The 11,494-nt window shown below is 31.5% G+C and overlaps 1 long non-coding RNA gene across 1 annotated transcript; it reads right to left on the reverse strand.

Moving 5' to 3' along the window:
- Positions 1-2,428: 2,428 nt before the first annotated feature.
- On the reverse strand, positions 2,429-11,247 carry LOC148274518 (uncharacterized). Its single transcript, XR_015824285.1, has 2 exons — positions 9,702-11,247; positions 2,429-6,995 (listed from the first exon to the last, which is right to left on the reverse strand). It is a non-coding gene; the product is annotated as an uncharacterized LOC148274518 (long non-coding RNA).
- Between the last annotated feature and the right edge of the window lie 247 nt (positions 11,248-11,494).

Genomic DNA, 11,494 nt, shown 5'->3' on the forward strand with positions numbered 1-11,494 from the left:
AAAACATTATAACTTCTGCGCAGTTCTAATATATTTGATTTAATGACAAATACTCTTGTTTTGTTGGTCTTGTTTTAGTACGACATTTTATTTCTTTGAAACATTGATAAAACTACTAATAAGAATGTTAGGTTAATAATTTATGTAGTTTATAGCGAAAACACTTTATAATTATTCATTTTAAATACTTCACATGTGATTTACATTATTTTGTAATGTGTTCTGTGCACTGTCTTAGTAGTATGTATTTCAATAAAAAAAAGCTTACTGATTTAAGACATTTATCTTTTATGATACATTCTTTTACTTAGAAATGCGATTTTTTATTAATTTCAGTTACACCTTTTGTGTATTTATAAAAAAAAATATATTAAGGATGAAAATTAATGTTAACTTTAGTAGTATGGTAAATAAATTATTTACGGTAGCTAGGCATATATAGAATATGACAATGTTTGAAAAATGACAATGCTATTAGATATTTTTGTATCATAAAAGTGTTAGAAAATTTTCTAGATTTTTTTATCTTTAATAAAATATAATATTAATCAAAATAAGCTTATAATCAATTGTATGAAACAAGTGCATCCAAATACAAATATTTACGAATTGGATATTTTTTTACATTATCTAGAAACAATATTTAAACAGGCACACAGGGTTTGCAAATTTAATACATTATTTTGTTCTTCTGTCAGAATCTATCTTTTAAATATTTGAGCCATGAAGTATGCACACTTAACAGTATTTTAATTATTACTTAATTTTTAAGGTTTTTAATAACGGCAAGCTAAATAATATTAATATTTTAACTTTTCACTCTGTTGATGTGGTTATATCTTGTGCAGTAAGAATTATTTTTTGAAGGCATGTTTTCTAGCCAATTCATCCAAAATTTCGCATAGTTCGCCTTATATTCTCCATAGTGATTTGTTTGAAACTATGTATTAGGAAATTTTAAGATTTATCTTTGTAAAAATACATGTAACAATAAAAATACCTATGTACGAGTACTTACGAGACTGCAAAACATTTCTTATCATATCTTAGACTGAAAATGCCTTTAAATGTCAATTCTACAATTTACTCGAGTAAGAATACAAACTTTTTAAATAAATACCCACCGGTTTACATTAAACATTATAACAATAATTTTTTCTCTCAAAATGATCATTATTATATTGTATTATATTAGAGATGCATGTTATTAAGACAAAACTATTTTAGTATTTCGATGTTGATCATCAATGTGAATTTTTATATTAATTAAATGTTTAATAAGTGTTTTTTTAGAGTTGGGATTATACCACATGTCATGTATGTCTATAAATAAATATTTTAAATAAATTACATATGAATTTTATTAAATTTTTGTAGTTATGCCACATTTATGATGGAAGCAAGACTCTAGGAAAATACATTTGAATAAAGTAATACATATTTTTAAATGAAATATTTTTAAAATTCAATAGTTTTCCTATCTTACTCCATAGAGTGCGGGTCCCAAACGTAGACAGTTTTTGATGACATTCCACCTCTGCATGCATGCATATTTAACTTTCTTTGGATCATTCCATAGATTCGTATTTTCTCCGACAAGGAAAAAAAAATGTTTGATAAATTTGATTACAAATGGATCTTTTGATCGTTTTTCATCAATCGCGCAGTCGGACTGAGATTCCCGCTGTACGCGTCTGTCAAATAAAAATAAAATTTACTTTCACACTTTGCGCACTCCCCCCCCAGTGCGCATGAGTGAAGTGGCCGCTAATGTTGCCAAACCGTAAACAATACATTACCATAACACAAATATGAGATAATTTTACGCTGTTATAACCACAAAAAAGATTTTACTGACTGGACAATAAAAAAAATCAGGTACTTTTACTAGGCAAACGTAATAAAAAACATAAAATAATAATTTAGTAATTAGTTCAAATTAATACAGTTTAATATTGTACCAAGGCGTTTTAATAGAAAGCTGGGTAAAAAAATTTGACTAACTGGCAATACGAAAAAAAATATCCGCCTTGTTTTATTTAACAATCTGACATATGGTAAAATAATTTAATTCTTAAATAATTTTACTTGTGAATTCGCTACTTACAGATGAAATGTGTTCCCACCCTATTCCCTTTTAATCCCAGGAGTATTTTGACAGTTAAAAACAACACAACATGGCGTAGTTGCGATTAAATTGGCAGTTGTGTACTAAGTGACGTCTACAGAGTAATTAATGGGTAGTTTTGTCGGCTTCAGTTTGATGTGCATACGCGGTATCTGGACTATTATAATTCTATGCATTTGAGATACCACTTGACAACTTTTAAACAAATATCAATCTGTCTAATCAAAGGTGAGCATTTTTAAAGATAACATTTAATTTCTGAAATGAATCCGAATGAAAGAATAGAAATAAAAGAACTTATTGCTTTTTTCAGTAGTTTTATTTTTGATACAAATCGAGTTTTCACATTTCTTTTGGAATCATCCCTTCACCGATTCAACATTTACAAAGGAAATCACAAGCTTGTCGGGTGGAAATAACAAGGATTTAATAAATAAATGTGTAAAAACTGTCAAAAGCACAATAATTATTAGTTTATAATATTGAAACATGCATAAATATCAACATACATATAAATAACATTTAAGCTTCATATCTTTTAATCGGTCAAAACGCATATAATGCGGTGTATATTAATTACTTCAAATTTTAATCCATTGTGGTCCGCCCTTAATTACCCAAAAATCACAATCTTCTTCCTCCAATCGGAGACTAATAATAAATTATAGCACTTCAGAAATGAGGATTACTAAGTAATATTATCTTTACATTTGGAATAAAATTTTGCATTCACTAGGTTTACTTACAATAAAAAGGCAATTCAGAAGTTTAGCTTTCCAAGCATTATTGACTTATGCTTATAAATCTAGCGTGCTAACGTGTTCCGCTAATTCAGAAATAATATTTCTGTATATTTATGAATTAAATCTTGTTCTAACAGAGGTTTAATTATTAGTCTATCTAGTTATGACTTTCATGAAAATCCTATAAAGTTTATTGTCCATTAAAATAAAACTTCAAACGACGCAACGACCCTAAACAAAATGTATTACGGATACCATCGTGGTTTATAACAAATTGACTGCTACAAATTAATCTATTTTTATTTCTTTTTGGACACACACATTATATGGAAATACAGGAGTGTTTGCTACAAAACTGGTACATGTAATTGTATTCTGGGTTTGAATTTCAAACATGATTGGCATATATAATAATTAGTGTAACAATGCAATCTACGCAATGTAAGGTGCGGTGCAGTGAAGTAAAAAAGTGATAAAAAAAAAATATTCTACCATCACATTTCTTTTTTCAAATAATCGCCTCGTACCATAAATTCGAATAAAAATGTAGCATTCTACTGATGCAATTGATTTAATGTAAATAATAAAGACACAGGCATCGGTCTTTCGATTCAAATATGAGACCAGGGGTGCTATTCTGAACCACTCTCGGGCACGAGAAAACAGATTTCCTCGTGTATTTCGTATGTAAATACAAGAGATAATACGGCCACGAGACCATTTGGAATACCAGCCCAGGGTAGCTTAATATAAACTATTTTCATGAGCAAATTAGATTCAGTAAATTGTAGCAGTCAATTATCACAAAACAACAAAGGTCTATAAATACTAACTACTTCGTTGTCATTGTGTGCACGAGGACTGTGAGCACATTTTTAAATCCAATTTCTAAATAAAAATAGGCATCGAGAGAACCTGATGCGTTATGAGACCATCTACTGAAAAATAAAATTATCAACAAAATTTTAAAATCAAATAAAACATTTCATATGCCATGAGGGAAATGGGAATTCCATTTACGCTAGTTATGTGCTGAGTTTGTTAACAATATAAGTTAGAGACGAGAGAAAAAAATATGCGACTAACAATATATAAGCAGTCCCATGAGAAGGATGGAAGAATTTACAATTAATTTAATTGATTTTTTTACATGTAATATCAATGGTGTTATAAACTATTCATCAATTCCAATTATATATTTACGCTAGAGTATGAAAATAGTATATTTTAGATCATTTTTACGAGAGGTAAACATTTGACAAAGCTTTCAAAATAATGTATTTCTTTACTTTTCATATAGGAAAAAATAAAAATTACATGTTTTAATTCACATCAGTATAATTTTTGTGGACAATAATGTGTTTTGAATTTTGGTGTTGCGAGTTAAATACAATTAAATTAACTATGTATTCATTTAAATTTTAATCATAAAATTAAGTAATATTGAAAAACAATATTATTTGGAATTTAAAACACTAATTAGACTTTTATGTGCAAAATATGACCATGTGGCTATCATTTCAGCATTCTATTATAAATATTTAAATTCAAAACAATCATTATTATTACAACCAAAAGCGGAAGCATATATGTAATTATGAACTTTTTATGTGGCTTTTCATGTAGCTCAAAACATAAAATAACAAATATCACATTTATGTCAGGAACAACCCTTTAGTCTAAAATTGTGTTAGAATTCAAATATTACTATTAAACTAGAGCAGATTAAAAATATGTTTTTACACTACGAAGGTGGTTTTTTCTTTAACAATTATTGAAAGCTGAGATCAAAGGACGATATGAAATCAACGAGAAAAACTAAATAAGTTAAAATAAACATAAAATAATTTAGAAGTTTTTGAAACGCAGCAAATAATCTAAATTCATTTAAGAAGTATTCAATAAACTATTAGATAATATAAGATTTATGAAGAATAGTGACCATTTTAGCTAGTATCTCAAGTTTGTCTACATTAATTTAGTTATTCTATTTATCCATAAGAGAATGAGTTTAGTTTAATTTTCCGACCTCTACGAGGTGACAACCTTGTGACCAGGTCAACATTTTTATACCAATAACTATAATAAAATACGTAGGATAAAATTAATTAAGGGCAGTGAATCAAGAAATTACATACACCAAAATTATTCCTTAATACTAAAAAAATGAAGAAATCAACGAAATTTAAATCAAGACGATATGGTATTTATTTTATTGGTTAAGTAGTAAAGCTTATATTCCGCATCCAATAGCCAAAAGTAGGATGACAAATGATGTCTGCGGGTGCTATTTGTAGACTGATTTTGAAACTTAACTTTGACTACATACATGAATTTGAATGCATTTTTAAAAGCATTTATTTTTTAACAATATTATATATATTTTATTTTGTACACTTGCCAAACACAGAAGCCTGACTCTTTTTTGCCAAGTTCAGCCTGAATTGTTCATAATGCAAATATTTATTTTTAAAATATACAAAAATTTGTTGATAATGAGGAAGTTCGGTGGCTTTATAATTTTTTTTTATTTGTTAATATCCTATTTAATATTTTTTATGTATCCTATTATCAGCACTACGATTTTTTTAAATTTTGTATTTATGAGATTACTCCGGCGTGACGTCTCAAGTTATCTTCCCCTTCTTCTCGGTCAGTTGACTTACCGTAAACCAGAAATTTATCACAAATCTCTTATCATTGGTTGATTCATAAGAACTAGTGACGTCATTTAAAGTAGTTTGTTTTTATTAAAATAACTTTTACTTTTTTTTTTTCATACATTTTTTAAGATACACTTTAATGCTCTAATTTTTACCATGCATAAGAAACATTTTTTATATCCAATTTCCCGTAGGGCTGAACTTCCTCATTTACATGGAACATCACACACAGCAAACAAATATATGTATATAATTTTGGATGCATTTTCAAATTTGTTGCATTAAAAATAATTAAAGACTGATTAATGTTACAACTTATCTTCATCAAGAAACAGAATTATTTTAATTAGACAGAGAGAAAAACCATTATTAGATATTTTTGAACAGTTTTGGTATAAATACCACATCATGCGATCTAAACATTTTAATTAGACACAGCGTGCAGTGGAAATAGTTTAAAATGATACGGTAAACGAGCAAATACTTTTTTATTTTAAAAGATAAATAAAGCAAATAATTTTGAAGGCTCATACATATTTTTTTAGTCAGTCAATAATTTCAAATATCCTTCATAGAATTTTTCCTCGATTTGTATCGGTGGTGGTTTTGTGGTAGTTGAATTGCAGACTCCGAGCAGATATTCTTACAAGGTTATTTGTGAGCAAATGCAAATGGCCACTGTTCAATATTTGGGTAAATCATAAGAACTAAGTTTGAAGTGAACATGAAAGGGATATTTAAAAAAAATCTAATAAAAATAATCGTACATGCAAAGAAAGATTTGATATAATAAAATTGACTTGAGCTTAATAAGAAATTTAAACATTGTGTTTATGCTTAATTGAAAATTCAATGAAATCAAACGAATTATAGACAGATGTCAAAAGGTAAAATCATCCATATTTTGCATAAAATGCAACAGATACACTAACATAATATGACACTCAGAGTCAATGGCATAATTTTTAGTGTCACGATAAGATGTCATTTGCAGGCGTTGAGTTATTGGCTGATTTTTAATTTTAAACTATTTCCACTGCAGTTGAAGAAGTTTGCAAACTGTTATATATACATCTTATAAATCTGTTGTCTTTATCAGACCACTATCCAGGGGTAAAAATCATATGATTTATGTATGTATTTGTGAATGTGTAATTTGCAAACTACATATCGCACTTCCGGTAAAAATAGTCATAAAAAAATTGATTTTGAATTGAGTATGTGAAGCAAATTATAATAAAAACAGTCATATCGTCGGTGACACTGCAACATAGCGTAACTTCATTTTTTAACAAAAATGTTTTTAGTGCATAAATTCATTATAGGGACTAAGAGCTGTTAGTTTTAAATTATTGATATAATCATTGTTCTGTAAGAGTTACTCGGAAATCAATGCCTACTGTCATAAGACCTACTGTCGTCTTGAGGACAGAGCAGGATCATGCTTTTGCTGTATGCAAACTAAGGTAAGCGCGGGGGATATAACGCGGTCGGGGATATGACGCGTTTTCGAGATCTCGCAAACTCGGCCTACTAGTGACGGAAAGGTATTGGGGAATGATAGTACCGACCATTGCCACCAGATGAAGCGTGTCTAAGTTAGTGTGCAGTGAACCGTCGTGGAAAGAGGGCCTGTTTTGTGCGCAGTTTTGCAGGTAACAACATGTGAAATTTCATCGAATAAATTTTAAAGCTTGTTAATTTGTTTTCTTTCTATGTTTTTATTGGTTTCGTATATTTTACGTTATCGCGCTGTCTTTAAAATCAATAATATGACTTGTATATTTACATAGCCCTCATCGCTTACTATTTGCTATTTTTTACTTAAAATGCCGTCAAATTGGGGATATGACGCATTGTGGTTGCGGGGGATATGACGCTCGTCATATCCCCCACATAATATTTGTGGTAATACTAACTTGTTTTTAGATATGCCTAGCTACAAGTCTAAGAACCTACGGGGCTGCTGGACTGAAGATAACCTTCATGCCGCTTTCAAGGATGTAGCAGGCGGCTCTTCAGTGAGGGGGGCAGCTAAAAAACATGGGATACCGGAAAAAACCCTACGATTCCGTCTCAAAACAAAGAACAGCAATAAAGGCAAGCTCGGGCAACCTCCTGTCCTTGGCTTGGACGCAGAACAAAAATTAGTGGTTCATATCAAGAGACTGCAGGCTGCCGGGTACGCCCCAACAAGGGATTCACTCTGCCGAATGGCTTTCAACCTGGCTGGACAAATGGGCCGAGCTTCCAGCGCACATTTCAACGTAGAGAAACGCAAGGCAGGAAGGGGATGGTTTAACGCATTTCTCAAACGAAATCCATCATTGGCAATTCGAAAAGCACAAGGAGTGTCTATGGCCCGCACGGATGGCATGATAAAGGAAGAAGTGAATAATTATTTCACTTTGCTAAAAACAACGTTAGACTCATTGAACCTCTTGAACAAACCAGCAAATATTTACAATGTAGATGAGTCAGGTCTACAGCTGAACAACCCTCCGCAAGAAGTCATAGCAGCCAAAGGCAGCAAATCAGTTCAAGTTCGGCAGTCAAAAGAACAAGGTGAAACAGTCACAGTTGTTGCCTGTTGTAATGCAGAGGGAAGCTTTTTACCGCCTTACGTAGTCTTCAAAGGCGTTTACAAGCAACAAGTGTGGCTCGATAATATGCCTAACGGATCGGAAGTGGTAATGGGTGGAAAATCAGCCTACATAAATGAAGAGCTGTTCAAGAATTGGCTGGAAAACCATTTTATCCCAAGGAAGACAGCTGGTCCATGCCTATTACTACTTGATGGTCACGGATCACACACTAACTCGCCTGACATATTAGAGAAAGCGTTGGAAAATGACGTCCACTTTCTTTGCCTTCCCAGCCATACGACGCATTACTTACAGCCTCTTGATAGATCGTTTTTCAAACCATTGAAGGCCTATTATCGAAGTGCTGCTATAGAATGGGGAAATGCAAATCCTGGAAAGAAGATAGAGCGCAGGCACTTTGGCCAACTTCTACAAAAAGGCTGGTCTCAAGCTGCAACAATGTCTACGGGTTCGGCAGGCTTCCGGGCCTGCGGTGTGTTTCCATTCGCCCCCTCATCCATTCCCGATTACGCCTACTTACAAGGAGCCCCGGAGTCCAACTCTATGCAAAAAGACGACGAAAGTGATGGCTTTGACTTGGGTCCTCAACCCAGCACATCCAATTCGGGTTCACACACCCCAAAGAAAAAACCCACTGAAACCCACTCTAATAAAACCACAGAAGTGACTCCTACAAAACTCTTAGAAATCGTGTCACCAGTGCCAAAGAGTGCTACTCCTGCCGTGGCGAAAAATAAACAGCATGCTCAGCTTTTGACAACGCCTGAAAATATAGAAGCTAAAAAGGCCAAACGAGCAATCAAAATTGCAAAGCAGCAGAAGACATTCAAGCCTCGAAAGCCGGCAAAAAAGAAGATCCCTTTGGAAGAAGAATTACCATCATCATCTGGAGGCGAGTGGGATGAAAAATCTTCCAAGGATGAAAGCTTAGATGAGGTAGATTTTCTCGAATGTGTAGAAACTGTTAACGTCGACGAATACGTGTTGGTTGAGTTTCCAGGAAAAAGTAAACCATTGTATTATGTGGGTGTAGTCGTTAGCATCAATAATGATGGCGTAGAAGTTAACTTCATGAAAAAAGGGGAGGTACAATTCATCTTTCCATTAGCCGAAGACATCAGCATTGTCAAAATGGAACAAATTAAGAAAATCATGCCGAAACCTAATGTTCGTCGCGGACACTTCAATTTTGCAGTAAAATTCCCCAACACCGTGTCAGTTGTGTAGTATGTATATTATGAATAAAATTTTATTAAAAATTGAAGCTTTAATTTTTTAAAAATTTGAGTTTTTATTTTTGGTTTACATGTAATTTCCCATATACCATATCCCCAACACCTGGTGCGTCATATTACCCCCCCTGTCGGGGATATGACGCAAAAGTTAACTTATTTTATTTTATATATTTTTAGTATTTCTCATTGTAAGATTTAGTTGCAATTTATGCTGTGTGTACCTAATAGTCCTAGGTACCATAAACACCAATCATCATGTCATAATAGGTATTAGCGTTTGAGATATTGCGAAAACCCGAATTGTGCGTCATATCCCCCACGCTTACCTTATATATTGTCAAAACACCCAAATTACTGCTGACGAATTGCTGAAACGTGCAGATACCAATACGCTGACAACCACAGAAATAGCATACGAAATCAAGTTCCCACTAGGAAGTAAAGTGAACACTGGACAACATATAAGTAGTAACAACTTAGTTACACAGTCAGTTCTATTATGTAGTTAGTTCAGTTAATTAGTTACTAATGTAAAACTTTTACGTAGTTACTCAATAATTTCTACACTTCTAATACTCAAGCGGTATTTTTGGTTGGTTAAAATCACAAGTAATATATTAAGAGAACAGGTTTTAGGTTTCCCTGTAAAAAAATCAAATTAATAGTTACGGATGCAGTATCTATTGCAGTATCACTGACGATAAGCTAAAAACATAGACATAATTCTAGCTTTAAGATTTAAGGGCTTGATGGCTTATTAGACCGTTACATTTATTTGGATGCGGCCATTCTCAAACAGTGCCATATTTTAATTATTTTTTTTATGACAATCGAGATTTTTTTTGTAAAATGTAATAGCATTTTTTGTGATAAATCTAAATATATGGCACATCGCTTTTGCTTTAAAGCACATGAAGGCAACCACCGACCCATGGGATGTTTTGATCCGGTCCGCGGAAATGTGTTTTGATCACACTAAAATTCATTCACACACTCAAAACTATTGAAAGTATTATGAACTAGATAAATAAAATTATCAGCTGCTAGCTTGAGGTGATTTTTGTCAAAAATTGTTGACAATAAATTGTCTTTCATTATTATCATTATGAGATACCGCATCATATTAATAGTAACAAGACACAGTTTTTAACTAAGGACGTTTTCCCCGAAAGAAGACTGAAAGTAATTTGAGAAAAAATAAAGCACAGACATTGGAAAACAAGAATGGTAACAAAAATATTGTGTAAGAATCGGAAGCATCAAACTCAATTTTAGAGAAAATAAATACTAAAACATTGGAATAACTTAATTCCAGAGTGCATTAGAAACATTAAATAGAATTTAACCGGACTAAGACTGTACTTATTTACCAATAAAATTGATGTATTTCCCATCCTGAGTGCATCATATGTCTATTTTATCGGATGTGCAATATTATTATTGTAGGATATTCACCTACATTGCAAAAATGAGTGTCTTATTAACAAGTAAAATAATTTCTTTTCATTTCATAAATATCAGAATTATTTAGATGGTGACACACCCACAGACATTATTAAAAAAATTGATCCGTTGAATTAATAATATGTCATTTTTAATATAGTTTTATAAAGCCAGTATTTAGGTCATATTGTTACAATATTCCCTATTTAAATTCTTATCTAGATTACAAATGGGTAACAATGATGTGTATGTGAATTTGTGATTTCTTTACTTGTCTAAAATACAAATAATCAACAAACATATTTTGTAAATAAATATTCTTAAGGATAATTTGAGCTACCAAAGACAACAATAGCTATAGATTCCACAACCAAAATTTAACTTCTAAAGCTAGTTAAAAAAAGTTATATGAACATTATTTTCATTAAGGATTTTGTACACAATGTATTTTAAAAATAAAAATACAAATCAAAATAATTGTTACAGTGAAAGCTAAATGCTATTTTTTTTAGCAGAAAACAAATTTTGTACAGCATTTAAAAATTGAATAAAAACAAGGTAGGTACTATTTGGATTATGTGATTTTAAAAACATACCTTATTAACAAAAGAATATTCTAGATGCACACAATTGTTCGCATAGGAAAGGTTGCTTTATTTTAATAAATTATTATACG

Source organism: Micrasema longulum, unplaced genomic scaffold, assembly GCF_059751315.1.
Source record: "Micrasema longulum isolate JH-2025_06_02 unplaced genomic scaffold, ASM5975131v1 h1tg001633l, whole genome shotgun sequence".
In the NCBI taxonomy this organism is placed as follows: domain Eukaryota; kingdom Metazoa; phylum Arthropoda; class Insecta; order Trichoptera; family Brachycentridae; genus Micrasema; species Micrasema longulum.